Source organism: Leucoraja erinacea, chromosome 6 (genome assembly GCF_028641065.1).
Source record: "Leucoraja erinacea ecotype New England chromosome 6, Leri_hhj_1, whole genome shotgun sequence".
In the NCBI taxonomy this organism is placed as follows: Eukaryota; Metazoa; Chordata; class Chondrichthyes; order Rajiformes; family Rajidae; genus Leucoraja; species Leucoraja erinaceus.
The window spans coordinates 61,050,765-61,073,332 of NC_073382.1; positions in this window are offsets into that span (position 1 = coordinate 61,050,765).

Consider the following 22,568-nt stretch of genomic DNA (forward strand, 5'->3'; position numbering starts at 1 on the left):
ATTGGAATTAACAAAGCTCAGAGACTGAATGACAACATTGAGTAGAAGGAAGTCACTGAGCTTTGCTGAAGATAGATGATGTTTAATAAATGATTTGTTTGATCATGGTAGTCAGTGGACACTGGCAAAATCTGTAACAATAAATATGTGGAGTCGGAGCTATGAATGATGAACTAAACATCTAATGAGGTCTCAACTGAATTGTCCAAAGCAACAACACAAAGACTAGATAGGAGGGAAAACATGGGTTGCAGTCTAGAGACATTAATGAAGAAACCTGTGCTTAGGAGGGGGGGTCCTTATTGAAACTTACCAAACAGAGAAAGGTCTGTGAAGGTGATGTTTCCACTCGTGAGAGAGTATAGGACCAAACGGCACAGCCTCAGATTATAAGGTTGTACCTTTAGAAAGGAGAAGGGGAGGATCTTATAGAAACACTAGATCAAGTGCAGACCCATTCGGTCTGCTCCCCAACGCAAGATTCCACTACTCACCCGTTCCCCAATGCCAGCCGTTCCCCAACGCAATATTGTACCACTCACGCATAGCCCCCAACTGCGCAGGCGTAGCTCATTTCTCCTAATCCCCAGCACTCCCTCCTCATCCTCTTCACCCTCCCTCTTCAATCCATGGAGAGGGAGGAGGCAGAGAGCGGTGGTAGAGAGGGGGGGGGGGGGTAGAGAGGGAGGGAGATGGGGTAGAGAGGGAGAGGGAGGGAAGAGGTAGGGGAGGAGCATAGAGAGGGAGAGGGGCAGAGAGGGAAGAGATAGAGAGAGAGGGAGAGGAAGAGGGAATCGGGTAGACTGGGGGGGAGGGATGGTAGAGAGGGAAGGAGGAGCATAGAGAGGGAGAGGGCGAAGGAGGGGGGGGAGGGGGTAGACAGGGAAGAGGTAGAGAGGGTGGGAGTGAGGGTAGATAGGGAGCGGGCATCTCCCTCCTCCACACCCCCCCATCTCCATCTACCACCCCACTCCCCGCCCCCATCTCCCTCCTCCTCATTTCCCTCATTCTCTCCCCCCCCCCCCCCCCCCCCCCCCTCCAATTCCCTGCCCCAGGACCTACCCAGGTCGTGGAGCAGTGCCAGGGCCTGGAACTCGGCCTAGTTCTCGTACTCAACCCGGCCCTGGTTGTAGACTCCAGCATGGGCTTCAGTCGAGGCCCCAACATCATCTCCGGGCTCGTCCTTGATCACAGACCCAGGCTTGTCCTTGGTTCCAGCAACAGCTTCTTTTTCGGCCCCATCCAAAGCCCCCAAGCTCGGCCCTCACTCCAGCACCAGCACCACCCACCCCACCGGGTGTCGGGCGCTGGCAACCGCCGCCACACGAACGCTGGAGTGCCCCTCCCTCCCGGACTGTCCAGTCCTGCCTTGTGAGTGCATTGTGACGTCATGGAAATGGGTGAGTTTTCGGGCTTTTTAACACTTTAAACGATTAAAAAGTTCAGAAATATGTGGAAATGCGACGGGAAGATGTTTATCGTTTGGAAGAATCTAGGAAAATTAACCAGATTGGCACACACACACACTCAGCCACAAATAAGACGAAGAGTTTTATTATTATACTAGACCAAGTGCAGACCCGTTGGGTCTGTTCCCGCAACACGCGTTTGCAAGGGGGGGGGAGCGGCCTGACGTCATTGCGCAACGCCACGCGCTAGGCGTATGCCATCAAGATGCTGCGTACGATGTCAAGACGCTGCGTACGATGTCGAGACGCTGCGTACGGCCGTCAAGATGCTGCATACGCCCTCAATGCGCCTGTAGGCCGACAGGCCGTTGACGTGTGGGATTTTCGGACAGTGCAAGCCCGCGGGGACGGCGAAAAGCAGCAGGGGACCAGCCGATCTGTGCCTTCCGCCAGCGTGACAGAGCCGGGCCAGGGGTGGGGGGGAGGAGAGCCGGGCAGCAGCAGCGAAAATCGTTAGCGAAATGTGAGAAATGTCGGCGATTTTGGAGGAGAGCCGGGCGGCAGCAGCCGTTATGGTGGCTGGCCAAGGTGAAAAAATGAGTGAGTGGGGGGGGGAAGGATTTTATTAAAAATGTGTACATAAAAACGACAACATTTAATGAGGAGTGGATTTGCGAATGTAAAAGTGAAATGGCGAAATGGAAAAAATCGCTGAGTTTTTGCGTGCGGTTTTGGTGGACCAACGAATCAAAGGCCAAAAATCTAATCTGAAAATCTAATCTGACATATACACAACACACACACACACACACAACACTGAAACACACACACACTGACACACACCACACACACACACACACACACACACACACACACACACACACACACACACACACACACACACACACACACAGAGTTTTAAAAGTATATAGATAGATCTAAAATTCTTATGGTTAAGAAAGAACTGCAGATGCTGGTAAAATCGAAGGGAGATAAAATGCTGGAGCAACTCCGCGGGTGAGGCAGCATCTATGGAGAGAAGGAATTGCCGATGTTTCGGGTCGAGACCCTTCTTCAGACTGATTTCAGGGGAGTGGGTAGGACAAAGAAAGAATGTAAGCAGAGACAGTGGGACTAGGGGGGGGGGGGGGGGGGGGGGGGGGGGGGGGAGGGGGGGGGGGGGAGCAGAGAGAGCAAGGGCTACCCGAAGAAGTATTCTCCCGCATTTTGTGGCTAACTAAAATGTTTATGGTATTTGACAGGCTAGATGCAGGAAAATTACTTGGAGAATTGAAATCCAAAGCTGTGCTGACCCGAGTCAACATTTGATCATGTGCATCCACAAACAGCACCAAGATTAAAACAATGGCAAGCAAAAATGAATCAATATTTGAACAATTTGGCATTAAAATGATTTTTATGCTATTGAAATACAGAGTTTAAGGATAACATGGGGTTAATCTTTACTAAGATTTGAAAAACATTTTAAGGCACTTTTTTCCACTATGCAGCATGACATTTAATCAATAATATCAATTTATCACAGCCCATATAACAGTTCCTGCTGTGTTAATTCTCCCACAGACTGCTGTGCTAATTCTCCCACAGACTGCTGTGCTGCACTTCTTATAAATGTGCAGCATATCTACATATTAAACATGTAGGGTCCCTGTGAAAATAAATGGCATGCTGACTCTTAATTAGTATAAATAGATTAGATGGTCTTTATCACTTACAATGAATTGCATCCGTCACATAGAATTTTGTGATGGTTTTAGTATGGAAGCTCTGAATATTTAAAATATTATCTAATGGTCTCAGTTTTCAACATTTAATCTTGTATATTATTTTTTTCCCTATTATGATTGCATTTTTCTGTGTGTCGAATGCAGCAAGGGAGCAATGATTCTGGTCCTGGGCAGTTGTTACTTTTCCTCACAATTGACCCCATTTGCTGCTGCCCTCTACATAACAGGTCATGGTGAAATATTAGTGAATCTGATGGAATTCATGGTCACAGAAGACTGTTGAGGCCAAGTTAATGGATATTTTTAAGGCAGAGATTGACTAGTATGGATGTCAGGGGTTAGAAGGCAGGAGTATAGGATTGGGGGGGAAAGATAGATCAGCCATGATTGAATAGCGGAGTAGACTTAATGGGGCGAAAGGCCTAATTCTGCTCCTTTCACATGAACTTATGATTCAGACAAAAGTATGCATCTCCATTCCCTGTCACCAAATTGAATGCAAGCCCATAAAAATAAAAGAGAAACTGTAAGAAAAAAAGTATGTCAAATATCATATTCTCCTTCAAGTGAACTATTGGATTGAAATGAAGCACATCATTGGATAGAAAATATTTGGACGCTAAACTGAAATTTAAAGTAATTTCAAGCTGCAATATTCTACAGGAAGTGGCTTCCTGCTGCAGAAGGACTTATTCATGACCTAAGCTATATCTGCAAATCTGCTACTACCAGGTATAGGTCTATCAATGCAAATTCCAGTTCTAACGTCACACAATTAGATGAAAGGAGCAAGTCGACACAGTTGGGAACTCTCAAGGTGGGAGAAGAGATGAGCATTGACATCTCTATTTCCTTCCAGGCTGGAACGTGAGACATTCTGCTCACAGTTAGCTAATTACTATTTCATCAGGGACTCTCTATTCAAGCATGCTGACGATATTTCATCCTCGCATGCAAGACCACAGGAGGCCGAGTGAGCGATTTGGCTTTGCTACATTACTGTGGCCTCCCAAAGCTGTGCGCTGCCACTGACTGAGCGTGTCACTTAGCAGATGTTTGATCCCACCACTGCCTCAGCATTAATTTGGTGTGCGACCTGAAGTGACCAATTGTACAGGCATTATTCTCTCAGCCGTTAAATTGACTTCATTTTGAGCTAATCTGTTCTTCAACCAGATCACTAATCAAAGGGTGACTGCTAAATGGGAGGGTTATCTGTTGATGACATGTTCATAAGTTCATAAGTGACAGGAGCAGAATTAGGCCATTCGACCCATCAAGTCTACTCTGCCATTCAATCATGGCCAATCTATCTTTCCCTCTCAACCCCATTCTCCTACGTTCTCCCCATAACCCTGACACCTGTACTAATCAAATTACTGATTAATTCAGTACAGATCCTACACATGGACAGGCAGCGTGCTTACAATTAAAATCTTGCTGCCACTTATTAGATTTAGGTGTATTATTCCCATGTGTACTGAGGTACAGTGAAAAGCTTTATTTTCCATGCCATCCAAACAGATCAGATGTACTATACATAAATACAATCAATTCAAACTCAAGTACAGTAGACAGAGCAGAGATGAAGACACAGTGAAGAATATGGTTTTCATCATTGTAGTGCTTTGCAGCATATCTGTTCCATAGATAAAGTCAATCCTCTCCAGCAACTTGCCTACCTCAGCTGTTAGGCTCACTGGTCTATAGTTCTCAGACTTTTCCTTGCTGCTCTTTTTAAATAGAAGCACAACATTAGACACCCTCATTCTTCCAGCACATCACCCGTATCTAATGATGATTCTTATGTCTCTGCCTTCATACGCCTTAGGATGTCCGACACATCCTCGACCACCATGCAGACTGTCTTCCAGACAACTCAATTAACTCCCCTGTTCACCAATCCTCATGTCTTTCCTGATAATTGTCTCAGATATTGAGGCAGGGTGTCCTCCTATGCTTGGTGGGCTTCTTGCCAGACATATTTTCGGCATGATATCCGCAGTCAGTTTAATTCAGAGCTACAAAGTCCTTTGGCCCACCGAGTCCACACCAACCATCGATCACCCATTCACACTAGTTCTATGTTATCCCACTTTCTCATCTACTCCTGACACATAAGGATTAATATTACGGAGACCAATTAACCTACAACCTGCACGCCTTGGGATGTTGGGGGAAACCAGAGCACCCAGAGGAAACTCACAAAGTCACAGGGACTGGTTATCATGCAACAAAAGCTTTTCACTCTACCTTGGCAGATGTGACAATAAACTAAAACTTAAACTGAAACTGAGAATGTACTGGATAAAACCGATATAACCTGGACATTGGAAAGATTATCACCATAGAATTGGTTGATATATTTTAAAAAACTTTTTTATAGGTGACTTGCACTGAGAATATGGTGTTTTTTAGCATTTGATTTTTGTAGGATTTAATATCCATTCACCACCCAAAATCTCTACCAGACAACAACTAATTACTCAAAATTGAAAATTGAATAACGGTAGTTAGGTTATTTTAAATACCTACAGGTATGGTGATTTTATGAAGAAATATATACCAAGATCCCTGGCAGCTCGGTCATTTGGACCAGCTCAGTCATTCAGGAAGAAGTAACAGAATATCAAGGCAGTCAAAAAAATTAATATCATACTTGTATAACAGTATTTTCAGGGCTCGTGGGCTGGCAGATCATAATTACCATCAACAGAGGCAAACATGTGAGGGACTGTGAGAGAGAAGGGGACTGGGAATCAATTTTAATATTTTGACAAAAAAAGTTTATCATCTCACAGGGAGCCAATAAGGGAAAAATACATGGGAAAAATATTTGATACATATCCATAAATATACAATCAACGCTAGACATAATTAAATTCAATTTAAAATATTACATAGATTATATTATTCCAAAAACTAGGTTGAATACATTTTATCCAAATATTTCTCCCATTTGTGAAAAATGTCTTTCTCAAAATGCCAATATTACGCACTCATTTGTCTCTTGTACAAAACTTTATAAATTTTGGTGTGACACATTTGTTAGCACTGGAGCGAGCTGCGTAGCACAGGACTTGAGTACTCGCCCAGAGATGCCATCGGGGCCTGCCAAATATTTCTTTTTACGCACTCATTTGTTTACCCTTTATGTCAGAGCCCTGGAGCTCACGTCGTGCTCGGACAGCGAGTACTCGCCCTGAGATGCCATCGGGGCCTGCAGCTTTTCTCATGTTTACCCGTGTCAGAGCCCTCCTCACGTCGTGCTCGGACAGCAAGAATATGTGCACACTCCTCCCTTCAGCTTCGGTAGCCAGCCCGCTGGCGGTATTGTCGATAGTCGGCAGACCTGGGGTGGTGTTGCCCCTCTCGAAACGAGCGTAAAGGAGTTCAGGTCGTCAGCTAGGGAGGTGCCGGCACTTGTGGAGGAGGGAGGGGTGCTCCGGTAGTTGGTTACAATCCGTAGCCCCTGCCACAGGCTTCTGGTGTCCTGCTGCTCCATCTGTAACTCCATCTTGTCTCTGTAACTCCTCTTTGCGTCCTTCACCGCCCTTCGCAGTCGGTAGGACTCTGCCTTGTAGACATCCATGTTTCCTGATGCCAGGCCCGAGTTGTAGGCAGTGGTGCGAGCATTCAGGGCCACACAAACAGACCTGTCTACCCAGGGTCCTCAATGTCCATACTAGCCCTCTGGAAACCAGTCCCTTCAGCCCACAATACCCATACTAGCGCTCCAGAAAGCCCCCCCCCCAGGCCACCAATATTGGAATTGGTGGAGAGGTGGAATATTGCGTTGGAGGACCAGCCCTCCCATGTGAACATGGGACCCAATGGTTCCCACTTAGTCTAGTACATGTTAAATCTTTCTATGATATGGCAGTTCCTTTTCACTGTCATCCTAATTAGCACCATGAATAGATTGGGTGGGCACACAGAGTCTCTTGCTCCGAGTGGGGGAATCGAGAACCAGGCAGCATAGGTTTAAGCTGAAGGGAGAAAGATTTTGTAGGAATTTGAGGGGTAACATTTTCATGCAATAGGTGGTGGGTGGATGGAACAAGCTGCCAGAGGAGATAGATGAGGCAGGGACTATCACAATGTTTAAGTAATTAGACAGGTACATGGATAGGACAGGTTTAGAGGGATATGGGCCAAACATGGGCAGATGTGAATAGTGGAGATGAGGTATCTTGGTCGGCATGAGCAAGATGGGCCGAAGGGCATGTTTTCATGCTGTGTGCCTCTATCACTCTACCAATCTGTGATTCTCTGCTTAAGATCAACATGCTTTTGGTTGTCCTCCCCTCATCTCTCTTTTCCAGCACCTGATTTTCTTCTGCAAGCCATTTTGAATTCCGACGATGTTTTTCCCCAACATTCAATGTAATATCACATCAATAAACGTTTAGTAAATTAATCGGACCATTCTGCATATTAATTTGGCACACCTGAATATCAATTTTCAATTAGTTGTTCAAAGTAATTTTGCACACCCTAAATGGTTCAACAACCTTCCCAAAAAGAATTACTACTGCTCTCCCTGTAAGAATGTTATCACTTTTCCTTCATCCTTTCCATAGTATGTCAGATGAATAAATTAGCCTACTTTATTAGCTGTGAATGACTGACAATGACATAGGAACAAACAGCTGCTGTTTGTATAAATGTTCTGTAGTGGCTTTTGCAATGATGTCCTTCTGGTGTGTACTTAAAAGACAGTGTAAGTATATTTTTTCACAGCTGTTTAAAGCATCTGCAAGAATAACTGCTACGACTTAATTTCATCTGTAATCACAAAATACTGCAAATGCTAGAAACTAGAGCAAAGCTCCATGCTGTTGGTGGAACTCAGCAGACCAGGCAGCATCTGTGGAGGGAAATGGACAGAAGACCTTTTGGACTGGGTCTACAGAAGTCTCACTCCAATATATTACCTGTCCATTTCCATTCACAGCTGCTGCTTGGCTTATTGAGTTCCTCCAGGCGTTTGCTTCTTGGTCTTATTTTCACCTGTCAGGTTTAATCTGCAAATACCTTGCCAGATATGGAGTTATAGAGATATACAGCATGGAAATAGGCCTTTCAGCCCATCTTGGCATACTAAGCTAGTCACATTTTCCCACATTTGGTTCATATCCCCCAAAAACATTTATATCCAATTATCTGTCTTTTGAAACCTGTAATTGTATTTATTTCCTTATATGAGCTTCCTCTGGGCAATTCCTTCCTGATATGGACCAACCTCTGACTGAGAAAGTAACTCCTTAGATCTCTGTTAAATATCTCACCTCTTGCCTTAAGCCAATGCCTTCTAGTTTTAGGATCCCCTACTCTGTGTAGTAGATTGTGAGTATTTATTATATCAATGACGATGATCTCGTACAACTCAGTAAGGTCACCCCTCAGCCTTCTGTGTCGGACAGCATCTCTCGAGAAAAAGCATGGGTAGCGTTTCGGGACAGAACCCTTTTTCAGACTGGGACTATAGGTCTGTAGAAGGGTCCCGCCCCGAACGTCACCCATCCTTTTTCTTCAGAGATGTTGCTTGACCCGTGGAGCACTTTGTATCCATCATCAGTACATTCCTTTTGAATGTATGTTAAAATAGATAATCATGTTGGGTTTTCTAGATCCAGGAAAAATATCATCAGATTCGAATCTGCAAACAAACCCTGAAGTGGTAATATAAGCCTTCTTAATCAGCAATAACCAGCAATGGACCTTTGTGGGCTCCACCTTCCTTGGGTCATCAGTGCTGGCTCTGATTTGTTCTTTACCTTTGCATACCTCTAGTTTCCCTCTTCCCTGACTCTTAGTCTGAAGAAGGGTCTCGACCCGAATCATAACCCGTCCCGCAAAGTTACTCCAGCTTTTTGTGTCTATCAGTGTAAACTAGAATCTGCAGTCCCTTTCTACACAATCTTAGCAATTGTACAGATTGCAAATGTCCACTTCTTTCTTTCCCAGAAATTATTTCTTGCAACCTAACATTTCACACCTTCCTGCCATTAGCTCCCATAAGATGCTGGTGGAAGATTTTGACCCTATGCATGGTGACCAACAACTACAAACTCCTGAGTCTCACACACAGCTGATGTCCAGACAGCTGGTTGCTTCCTCAGGCCCTGCCTTCTGCTAATGTTTGAAATGATGCAGATTTAATGGTCTGTTAAGCACCTGTGTCTTTATAAAAAAAAGGTCCAACTGTTTTATTGTCGCATTACTGTGCAGGCAGAATATCCTTAGAGAATATTTTTGCAATAAATGGGATATATTTGAAAATAAATAATGCATCTTACACAATGACACGCAATTCATGGTAGCTATAAACTACCAACAGAGTTCCTGTTATTAACAAAAGAAAGTGGTTTCCCGAATTTATTCCACAAATACCAATACTGTATATCAGCATTTACCTCATTCCAGTTAAGTTCCTTCCTCCTATATATAAACAATGTTAAACCCAGAGGTTGATTCACCAATTAAAATAGTGTTGACAAAATTTCACGTGAAAAGAGTTTTTGAATCATACAGCATGGAAACTGGCCCTTTGGCACAACTTCTCCATGCCAACCAAGATGAGCGAGTCTGACTGAGCTAGTCCCATTTCCCCACATTTTATGCGCATCCCTCTAAACCATTCCTGTCCATGTACCTGGCCACATACGTATTAAATGTTATAATTATACACACCTTGCCACTCGGGCAGCTTGTTCATACAATCACCACCCTCTGTGTGATAAAGTTGCCCCTCAGATACCTTATAATATTTTTTCATCTCATCTTAAATGTAGGTCGTCCAGTTTTAGACTCCTCTCCCCTGGAAAAAAAAGGGCATTGATCATCCACCTTACCTATGCCCTTTATGATTTTATAAACCTATTTAAGGTCTTTTTCAGCCTCCTATGTTTAAAAAAAAATAGACCCAGCCTATCCAGTCTTTCCTTATACTGTAACTAAATCACACTAGTGCCAGTAACATCTTTCTGAATCTTATTGGCACCCTTTTCAGTTGAATGTCATTTTTTTCTATATCCAGGTGACCAAAAATGTACACAATACAAGTGTGGACCCACCAACAACTTGCACAGTTATAACATGACATCCCAACCTGTTGTCAATGCCCTGACTGATAAAGGCAAGTGTGCCAAATGACTTCGACACCACCCTGTCTTCTTGCATGCCACTCTCATGAAATTATGTACCAGGATCTCTGGGTTTCTCTATTCTATAGCACTCTTTAGGGCCCTGCCAAGAGAATGCATAAACATTTAGCACATAAGTGCTGAGAATCAAATTTCTCCCCAGTTATTTCCTTCAAAACAAGGTTCAATTTGCAGTATGAACATTGAATTCTCCAATTTCAAGTAATACCCTCTTCTTCCCCGTCACCTTTACCCCTGTTCACCCATCCCCAAACCCTTCTCTCCTCCCAAATCCCCGGGTGCAGAGATGTCCCGAGTTTAGATTGAAGTTTATTAGATTGAAGGTCACCAAAAACTGTGTGGCGTGATGCGGCTTGACGTGGCGTGATGACATATCGACGCGTGATGTTTTTTCCAAGTGATGTCACTTTTTTTTGTCACCGCTGGATTTTGAAATGTTCAAAATCTTTTGGCGACGCTGATATGACGCCGTCAGTCACCGAAAAAATTGCCGTGGGACAGGCCCTTAACTTCAGGTAGCCCTGGCATTCCCTCTCTGTCTCTATCCCTCCCCCACCCAAGTCGCACTGGTTTCTCGTTTTCACCCTACAAACAGCTTACATTGGCCTGTTTCCTTTATCATCTTTACTTCTTTGCATATCATTCATTCATTGTTCTTTATGTCTTTAAATCATCGTCTATATCTCTCGTTTCCCTGATCCCTAACCAGTCTGAAGAAGGGTCTCGCCCTGAAACGCCAATCTTTCCTTCTCTCCAGAGATGCTGCTTGTTTCGCTGAGTTACTCCAGCTTTTTGTGCCTTTCTCTTATACTTCTCCTGTTTCCTTATCTAACATCCTATCATCACCAGCCTTTGTCACTTACTCCACCCTGTGGCCAATCAGCCCACAGACCTGTACCGAGTTATCACGGCCCAGACTTTGCCTCATCCCCACCTCTCTTTTCCAGCTTTCTCCCCCCATCCCACTCCACCAGTCTGAAGACTGGTCCCGACCTGAGGTGTTATCTGTCCATTCCCTCCACAGGACCATTCCACCTGAGTTTGGACTCCATCACTTTGTCTTTGCTCAAGATTCCAGCATCTGCAGTTTCTTGTATCTCCATCAGTGTATTAACTTACTTCAGCATCTGAAAATATTCAGCATGCCCACGAAGATGCTCTCAAACCTATCAAATATACCATTGGAAGTATCCTGATGGGTCACAGCTCAGCCTGGTACAGCAACTGCTCTATCCCTAATCACCTGAACTTACAGAGGGGGATGAAACGACACAGTTCATCACAGGTCGTCATCCAGCCTCTTCACAGTACATTGCATCAGGAAGGTTGGAAGTATTGTATGGGAAGGAATTGCAGATGCTGGTTTAAACCAAAGATAGACACAAAAAGCTGAAGTAACTCAGCAGGTCAGCCAGGCTGGATCTACCTGACCTCCCGGTTACTAAACACTTTAATTCCCCTACCCATTCCCACACTGACCTTCCTGTCCTCAGCCTCCTCCACTGTTGGAGTGAGGTCAAACACAAATTGGAGGAACAGCATCTCATATTTTTCTTGGGCAGATTACAACCCAGCGGTATGAACCTTGATTTCTCTAACTTCAAGCAACCCTTGCATCCCCTCTCTCCCCATCGTACCAGCTTCAAAGTCGTCTTGTTGGGTTGCATTTTCACCTAGCACACAGCTAATAATGGCTTGTTTCTATTAGTTAGATTTAGCTCTTCGGGCTAATGGAATCATGGGATATGGGGATAAAGCAGGAACGGGGTACCTACTTTAGATGATCAGCCATGATCATATTGAATGGCAGTGCTGGCTTAAAGGGCCGAATGGCCTATTCCTGCACCTATTTTTCTATGTTTCTATGTTTCTATCATTGTTCGTTTTTTGCTTATCTTTCATTAATTTGTTCTATATCTCTGTATATCACCGTTTATATCTTCTCTTTCCCCTGACTCTCAGTCTGAAGAAAGATAATGACCTGAAACATTACCTATTTCTTCTGGGAGAAGGTGCAAGAGCTTAATAGGCTGGATGTACAGGCTTCAGAACAGGTTATCCCCCACTGCTCTCAACTACTGAACAAATCATCTCTTTCAAAAACCCTTCATGGAGGTGCTGCCATGAACGCTCACTCTGAACTCTACCTCATTCAGTCGTTCCATTATTGCGCTTTGATTTTGTTTTGCACTACTTCAGATTGCACTGCAATCTCTGCACCTTTTGCCACTTTGCATTTGTCATTGTATATATTATATTCTTCATTACCATATATACAGTTTACTCAATGTGCTTCATGTGAACAAGCAATTTCATTGCACCCAGGTGTATGTGACAATAAACCAATCTAATCTATGCAATCTAATCTAATAAAAAGTCAGCAGGTTAAATTTGATTTGGGTCAACCTTGAAATTTTAGGAACACCTCATCAATTCTGTGCACAATGGGTAATCACCAAACAAAACAAAAACCTGCAGTGATTATATATTACTCTGGTGATGAATTATATATATATATATATATTTTGTTATTTTAAATGTTTTTACATCTGAGTGCATAATTGATGAATAGAAGGAGTCCAAAGATACAAGTGATCCAACTGAATAGAATTCCCTTGAACAACAACTAAAATAATTGCCTTTGGATGATAAAAGACTGCCGAGTATGTAGCAGAACTTTTATCTTTCTATTTGATTTTTATTCCTTCCCCAAGGTTTGTGTTGTAGTGAACGATGTGCTTTAGATAAATGAATATATTATTGAAAGAAAGATTAACCAGAGCTTGGTCCGATGTAGCAAGAGTATTGCTGAATGCAATGTCTTGTTCTCTTGAATTAGTCTAAATGATGAGTCTTACTCTCAACTTTAAACGGAACACCCAATTTGCTCATGAGGCGAAGGCGAGAATTGGCAGGAAAAAAATGTGTCCAACAACGCCATTCTTAATTTGGCACAATTTACAATGAAGAAACGGCGGTTCACAAATTTAAAGTAATAATAAACTGATCAATTTTCCTCTGTATAAGACTGGTATCTCTTTTAATAAATCATGAGTTTGTTGAATTTGCTAGATTTATACAATACCCAATATAATGACTGTTAAAATCATTAACATTATTGATATTCTTTTCATAAACTGGCAATTATTAACAAATTTCGAATAAGTGTATTGACCCAGATGAGAGAAAAAAACATTGTAGAGCCTTATTCCAGGTGCATGGTTCCTTGTAGGTCGAGTCGCAGGAATATAGGGTGGTCAAAAAGGCTTTTGGCATATTGATCTTAATCGGTCAGTATTCAGTATAGAAGTTGGGAGGTCATGTTGCAGTTGTATAAGTCTTTTGTGAGACCGCATTTCAAATATTGTGTTCAGTTCTGGGCACCATGTTATAGGAAAGGTATTGTCAAGATTTAAAAGGTTCAGAGAAGATTTATGAGGATGTTGCCAGGACTAGAGGGTCTGAGCTATAGGCAGAGGATGAGTACGCTGGGACTCTATTCCTTGGAGTGCAGGAGGATGAGGGGAGATCTTATAGAAGTGTATAAGATCATGAGATGAATAGATTGGGTAGATGTACAGAGTCTCTTGCCCAGAGTGGGGGAATCGAGGACGAGAGGACAGAGGTAAAAGGTGAATGGGAAAAGATTTAATAGGAATTTCAGGGGTAACTTTTTCATTTAAAGGGTGGTGGGTGCATGGAACAAGCTTAGGCTGTAGTTGAGGCTGGAACTATCTCAACCTTTAAGAAATAGTTAGACAGGTATATGGATAGGACAGGTTTGCCAAATGCAGGCAGGTGGGACTCATGTAGCTGAGACATGTTGGCCAGTGTGGGCAATTTGGGCTGAAGGGCCTGTTTCCACACTGTATCATTATATGACTATGACTCCATTCCATCAACCATTGTGTTGTTTTGGGATTGTTAAAGTGTTTATACTTGTAATGTTTATTTGACTTTATTTACATGTCTTCTTTTGGGGCAGCACAATGGAGCAGCAGTAGAGTTGCTGCTTTGCAGCACCAGAGACCCAGGTTTGATCCTGACTACAGGTGCTGCCTGTATGGAGTTTGTACGTTCTACCTGTGACCACAAGGTTTTTCTCAGGGTGCTCCGGTTTAATCCCACACTCCAAAGTCGTACAGGTTTGTAGGTTAATTGGCTTTAGTAACAAATTGTAAATTGTCCCAAGTATGTAGGATAGTGCTAGTTCACGTGGCGATCGCTGGTCGGCATGGACTCGGTGGGCCGAAGGGTCTGATTCCGAGCTGCATCTCCGAGATCTAAAAGTCTAAAGTCTCTCTGTTCATCCCACTTGACCTATGCCATTAGCTTTCTCTTTGTGTTCCTAATTTGACATTAAATTCACCCTTTCCAACTCACCCTCCCTTTCAATCCGTTTTCCTGTTTGCTGGTTACTGAGCTATAATGTCTGTTGCACCAATCATCAATGTCCCAGGTGCCTTGTGGTACTCATTATGCAAGTACATCATTGCACATCCAGCAATTTACAAAGCAATCTAACTTCATCTGAAAGGAAGGGCAAATATGTTACTAACCAGCCATTCTGTGAGACGGACTGTTCATGCAGCACATTGTAGCCAATTTTCTGTTCTCATACCAAATTATTTTTACTGCTTCCATATACTTCACGCTGAGTTGTAAAATTGGTTTATTAATTGCAGTTCTGTTGCAAGAGCTTGCTTGTACATTTCTGAGTAATTTCAGAAAAAAAAAATCCAATTTGACGTGGCTAAAATGTAAATATACCATTCAAGCCGATTTGATTTCCAAATTATGTTTAACGCCTTACATAATACTCAGGTCCATTTTTGACAATTTCACTCTGGATCAAAGTTGTGTGTATTTTGTTTTACTTCATACGCTTATTTATTTATATCATGATTTTCCATTTGCATTCCATGATATTCCAAAACCAACCAAGATTGCAACCTTCACGTGGTCCGCCCTGTTTCGACGAATGCAATCAACCTGGAGTGCACCATCAAATAAGATCAAATCGAACAAGTTGTCCTACAACTTTAGGCTGTGCACGCCATACGCAAGAAGAAGACCAACCAAGACAGGAGATGAGGGTGGGCAGCAGTATCAACGAAGGATGGTCTTGACATCAGACTTTATTTAGAGATACAGCGCAGAAACAGGCTCTTTGGCCCATCGAGTCCACGTCGACCAGGGATCACTCCCATACACTAGCACAATTCTACATGAGGCACAATTTACGATTTTACTAAAAGCAAATTAACCTACAAACCTGTACGTCTTTGGAGTGTGAGGGCGAACCAAAGCACCCGGAGAAAACCCACGCTATCATGAGGACGTACAAACTCCATACAGACAGCACCCGAGGTCAGGATCAAACTGGGGTCCCTGCCGCTGTGAGGCAGCAATTCTACTGCTGTGCCACTGTGCTGCCCCACTGGTCATTGACCTTTTTCAGAATCCAATAGTTATCAGCCAGAAATTATAGCTTTACCTGGCTCCATGGAAATGGCCAGAGAAAATGACATAAACAGAGCCATCTATTAATCAAAACAGGACATTATGTTCCTATGTCCAGCAGTGGTCTCATTAGTTTTAGAACCCACTTGGGAAATATAATGGAAGCTAATTTTCTAAAAGAAAATGCTATCTGCAGTTGCTGTCCAGACATTTCATTCACTTAAATTTAGTTTCTCTGGGTCTGTAAGACAAATCTCTAGATCTGAGCATCGCGGATTTCAACATAAATACTTTAGGTGATGGCAGATGGGGTGATGTGATGTGAATGGACCAGATGGGGTGATGTGATGTGAATGGACCAGACTAAAACCTTCCCCCCAAACTCCTCTGTAAGCCCTTGACAAACATCAAGCCTTGCCCTAAATTTGCTATTTCAATAACCTTTCAAGTTTTATGCTTTTTTTTGTTGCTCTGAAACAAAAACTATTATGAAGCAAAGGATTACAGAGTTAAAACAAATATTTTTAAAGCACTGAAGGCATATAAAACTCTGAAGAAAACAAAAGCAATTAAAAAAATAATTAATAATTCTTCCCACTGTTCCACTTTATGTATTCATAAAGTGATACAGCGTGTAAACAGGCCCTTTGGCTCAACTTGCACACACTGACCAACATATCAGTCAAAGTCAGCATGGATTTATGAAGGGGAAATCATGTTTGACTAATCTTATGGAATTTTTTGAGGATGTAGCAAGTTGAATGGATAAAGGAGTGCCAGTGAATGTGGTGTATCTGGACTTTCAAAAAGCCTTTGACAAGGTCCCACACAAGAGATTAGTGTGCATAATTAGAACACATGGTATTGGGGGTCGGGAATTGACATGGGTAGAGAATTGGTTGGCAGACAGTGAGCAAATAATGGGAATTAACAGTTTTTATTTAGAATGTCAGGCAGTGACTAGTGGGGTGCCACAAGGCTCAGTGCTGGGACCCAAATTATTTACAATGTATATTAACAATTGAGACAAAGGAATTAAATGTAACATCTCCAAGATTGCGGATGACACCAAGCAAGGTGGGAGTGTGAGCTGCGAGGAGGATGCTATGAGACTGCAGGGTGACTTGGATAGATTGGGTGAGTGGGCAGATGCATGGCAGATGCAGTATAATGTGGATAAATGTGAGATTATCCACTTTGGTGGCAAGAACAGGAAGGTAGATTATTACCTGAATGGTGTCAGGTTAGCAAAACGGGAGGTGCAATGAGACTTGGGTGACCCTGTACATCAGTCACTGAAAGTGAGCATGCAGATACAGCTGGCACTGAAGAAAGCAAATGGTATGTTGGCCTTCATAGCGAGAGGATTTGAGTATCGGAGCAAGGTGGTACTGCTGCAGTTGCACAGGGCCTTGGTGAGACTACACCTGGAGTACTGTGTGCAGTTTTGGTCTCCTAATTTGAGGATGGACATTCTTGCCATTGAGGGAGTGCAACGCAATTTCACCAGGTTAATTCCTGGGATGGCGGGACTGACATATGATGCAAGAATAGGCCGACTGTGCTTGTATTCACTGGAATTTAGGATGAGAAGGGATGTTATAGAAACATATAAAATTCTTAAGGGATTGGACAAGCTAGATGCAGGAAAAATGTTCCCAATGTTGGGGGAGTCCAAAACCACGGGTCACAGGTTAAGAATAAGGGGTAGGCCATTTAGGACTGAGATGAGGAAACACGTTTTCACCCAGAGAGTTGTGACAACATATAACATGGTGCCCCTGAACTGAACACAATACTCTAAATGCAGCCTCACCAATGTCTTATATAACTGCAACATGACCTCCCAACTTCTATACTTGATACTCTGTCTGATGAAGGCCAATGTGCCAAAATCCATTTTGACCATCCTATGTATCTGTGGTGTCACCATCAATGAACTATGTACCTGCACTCATAGATCCCTTTGCTCTACAATACTACAGTAATTACAATTCAAAAGGATTCACAGATTTCGCATCAGGTCCCCGGCTCACATGTTGGGGAAACTAAATAATTTCCACGTCCATCACCTACCACCTTGCAAGGACCAGTTGGGGAACTGAGGGCGGAGCTGAGAAGGTTACGACTTCCAAGTCCTGAAATCTACTCCACGCAGAACTGCCAACAAAACCCTGCAAAACCTGTCATATTTTGGTGATTGAATAGTTGAAAGTGATTCATGTGGAAATGTCAGCTTGCCAAGAAAAAAAAATATCTATGTAATTGTCAAAGATCTTTAATTTTAAATGATGGCTGTCATTGGATTATCTTTGTCAGTAGTTATACTTTGAACTACAAAGCTGGGCTGGTGTTATAACTTCACGACAACTGAAGATGAAAGGATGTGCTTGGATTATTTTACATAGTTTGATTTTCATTCTAATTAATTTAAACAACAATCCACAGAATTAAATGTATTTTGTAAGAGAAAACTGTAATTAACTCTAATTTACTGTGAATATATTATTGCAGTCAAGTCAAGCACGGATTTATAAGCAAGAAACATTCTTAATTTTTTCAAACCAGTAACTCTCAGAGCAACTGCTGTTGTTAAAAGAAAATCTCGTATTTGAAACAACTATGTTTGATCTTCAAGAAATAAGCTATGGTTATTCAGTAGACCGAGACACATCAAAAGATAAAAGACTGCATTTATAGCAACGTCAGGGATGCGACTGGAAATGGTCAGTAAATTGTATGGTACGAGGCATTCAGCACATCTTCCCTGATCAGCAACATAAAATACATCTTTGGAGGATAGAACGTATAATTTTTCTTTCAGTTTGAGAGAGAAGAGAATGGGTTCAGGACTCCATTGCAAACTTAAATAAGAACAACAGTGAAGGCATGAAAGAGAACTGGCTCAAACGAACTAGTAAACTAGGTTCAGGGACCAGTCTGTTGAGGTGCAGTAACAGACATTGAAGGAAAGTTCCAATGAAAGGTCTCACATCTGTGTCAAATGAAAAACATTATTTTAAAGCATTGGTCAACTAAAAGTCTAAAAAAAATAAACAATTAAAAAAAAACAAATTATTCTGAAACAACATATTATCAATTTCATAGGAAAAGCATACCATATACCATCAATCAATGGTGGGTGAAAAGTAAAAAAATTAGGCAGATTATTAAAAAGGCAACCAGAAGATTAATTAGGAAGAAATAATTAGAATCAGAGACAAAGCTAGCAAGAAGTATAAAATAGATAATAAAATGTTAATACAAATTTCAAAAGTCGATTTGCAGTATCAAAGTCAGTCGGTTCTATAGTAAGCAAGTGTAGGAAATTGATCCCATTCCCAGAGAAGGGCCACACACATTCTAGAGGGACAGCACCGCGTATTCAGCTTGGGTAGCTCACGGGAGACAAGTGGGGCCAGATAATCAGACCAAACTGACCTATTGTAACACACTGTTGTTTCAGTAACACTATTACAGTGGTCATCTTCAATGTCTCATTCATCTCCACAATTAAACCCCTTTCCCCCCATTTACCAATATTGTTAGTATATGTGTGCACCCCCTGCAGGTTTGTCCTCAGTAACTCAGCAAAATGGGCAACATAGCTGCAGGTTTGTGTTGTTGGCTTTCATTAAACTCTATAGAATCCAATGCGCACACATTAGTAAGGCCAACATATTTGTCAATCCCCAAGTATTCTTGAGAAGGCTGTCGTGAGCCATCTTCTTAACACTGCCATAATGTTGTTGGGTTTGTCACATTGACCGACATGTCCATATATATTAGTCCCACTTGCCTGCGTTAGCCCCATATCCTTCTCAACCTGTCCTTTCTACGTACCAGTCTAAATGTTTCTTACATATTGCAATAGTACCTATCTCAACTATCTCCTCCAGCAGCTCGTTGCAGACACCTACCACCCTTTGTGTGAAAAAGTTACCCTTCAGGTTCCTATTAAATCTTCCGCCCCTCACCTTAAACCTATGTCCTCTGGTTCTCAATTCCCCTACTCTGGGCAAGAGACTCTGTGTGTTTACCCAATCTATTCCTCTCATGATTTTGTACACCTTTGTAGGTATCATCAGAGCAGTCTAACCAGGAAACTGCAGAGCAGTTTGTGGACTGTATGGAGTTTGAGCCAATCATGGGGGGAATTAAATGTTTTACATAGTGATAGCATGCTCATCAAAATGACTGCTTTGTCTTTAAGCATCTTGAACTTCTCATATAACCAACGGCATATTTATTTCAAAGTCTACCCACCAACCGCACAGACATAATTTATGTTCCTCTCCTCAATGAGATCTTCTAACTGGTGATGAGACAGGATATATTTTTCGCAGAAACCATAACAATATGAAATGAAAAATGAAATGAAAATGATTCAATCAATATGTCGACAAACCTGTGCTTGGTCATGCCGATGTTGACAATCTTGCTCTGGTTAATTCTAATCCAAAACTGGTTACTAAATATTGCTTCTAATAACATGCCTGCGCCACTTATGCATGGCTTAAAGTGATCAAAATGTGTGTTTTCAAAGGGTATTGGTGACATTTGTACTGAAACATTTTGAGAATTCTAGTTTAGTTTATTATTGGCATGTGTGCTGAGGTACAGTGAAAATAGACAATAGACAATAGACAATGGGTGCAGGAGTGGGCCATTCGGCCCTTCCAGCCAGCACCGCCATTCAATGTGATCATGGCGGATCATCCCCATACAGTACCCCGTTCCTGCCTTCTCCCCATATTCCCTGACTCCGCTATTTTTAAGAGCCCTATCTAGCTCTCTCTTGAAAGCATCCAGAGAACCTGCCTCCACCACCCTCTGAGGCAGAGAATTCCACAGACTCACCACTCTCTGTGAGAAAAAAAGTGTTTCCTCGTCTACGTTCTAAATGGCTTACTCCTTATTCTTAAACTGTGGCCCCTGGTTCTGGACTTCCCCAACATCGGGAACATGTTTCCTGCCTCTAGTGGATCCAAGCCCTTAACAATCTTATATGTTTCAATGAGAATCCCTCTCATCCTTCTAAACTCCAGAGTGTACAAGCCCAGCTGCTCCATTCTCTCAGCAGATGATAGTCCCGCCATCCCGGAAATTAACCTTGTAAACCTACGCTGCACTCCCTCAATAGCAAGAATGTCATTCCTCAAATTAGGGGACCAAAACTGCACACAATACTCCAGGTGTGGTCTCACTAGGGCTTTGTACAACTGCAGAAGGACCTCTTTGCTCCTATATTCGATTACTCTCTTGTTATAAAGCTTTTTATTGTGTGCTATCCTGTCAGTTTAAAGACTGTACATGATTAAAATCAAGCTATCTTGCTACAGGGTACTAACAGAGGATAAAGGGAATAATGTTTGGTCGTGCCAGCGGACCTGAATGAATTTGTCACAGTCGCTACAGACTTCATAAAGAAATGTGTGGAGGACTGCATCCCAACAAAAACCTTCCAAGTGTTTCCTAATCAGAAGCCTTGGATGAACCATGAGATCCCCATTCTTCTGCAGACCAGAACCCGGGCATTCAGTTCTGGTGATACGGAGGTCTACAAGAAGTCCATATACGACCTTGGTAAGGCCATCAAAAAGGCCAAAAGGGACCTGTTCCAAGCTGGAGGATGAGTAGGATGTTCGGCAACTGTGTTTGAATGCCATCACCTCCTACAAGGCGAAATCAGGAGGCAGCTCAAATGTCAGCGAAACATCACTCATTAACGAGCTCAATGCGTTTTACGCGCGCTTTGATAGGGAGAATATTGATGTGTCTTCCCGAGCCCCCATTCGCCGTGATGGCATTACAGTCACAGTCACAAAGGCCGACGTCAGAAGATCCTTCAGAGGGGTGAACCCTCGGAAAGCGCCTGGACCTGATGGTATACCCGGGCATGTCTTGAAAACCTGTGCGGACCAACTGACTTTAGTTTTTACGGACATTTTCAACCTCTCACTTCTGAGGTCTGAGGTTCCCACCTGTTTTAAAAGGGCATCAATAATACCGGTGCCCAAGAAGAGTAAGGTGACGTGCCTCAATGACTATCGACCAGTGGCACTAACATCTGAGGTGATGAAGTGTTTTGAGAGGTTGATCGTGGCGCAAATCAACTCATACCTCAACAAAATCCTGGACCCACTTCAGTTTGCTTACCGCCACAACAGATCAACGGTGGATGCGATCTTACTGGCTCTCCACTCTGCTCAAGACCACTTGGACAACAAAAACTCAGATGTTAGGTTGTTATTCATTGACAACAGCTCTGTATTTAATACTATAATTCCCTCCAAGCTGGTTACCAAGCTATCAGATCTGGGTCTCTGCGCATCCCTCTGCGATTGGATCCTCGACTTTCTCATTCACAGGCCACAGTCTGTCCGTATTGGTGGAAATGTGTCATCCTCGATAACAATCAGCACGGGAGCACCTCAAGGCTGCGTGCTCAGCCCCCTGCTGAACTCACTCTATACTCATGACTGCATAGCCGGACATAGTGTGAACTCCATCATCAAGTTCGCCGACGACACCACTGTTGTGGAACGTATCACTGATGGAGATGAGTCAAAGTATAAAAGCGAGATCGACCGATTGACCAAATGGTGCCAACACAATAACCTGGCTCAACACCAGCAAAACCAAGGAACTTATTGTAGACTTCGGAAGGGGTAGGATGGGGTCCCACAGTCCCGTTTATATCAACGGGTCGATGATGGAAAGGGTCAAGAACTTCAAATACCTGTGCGTTCATATTTCCGAGGATCTCTCCTGGTCCC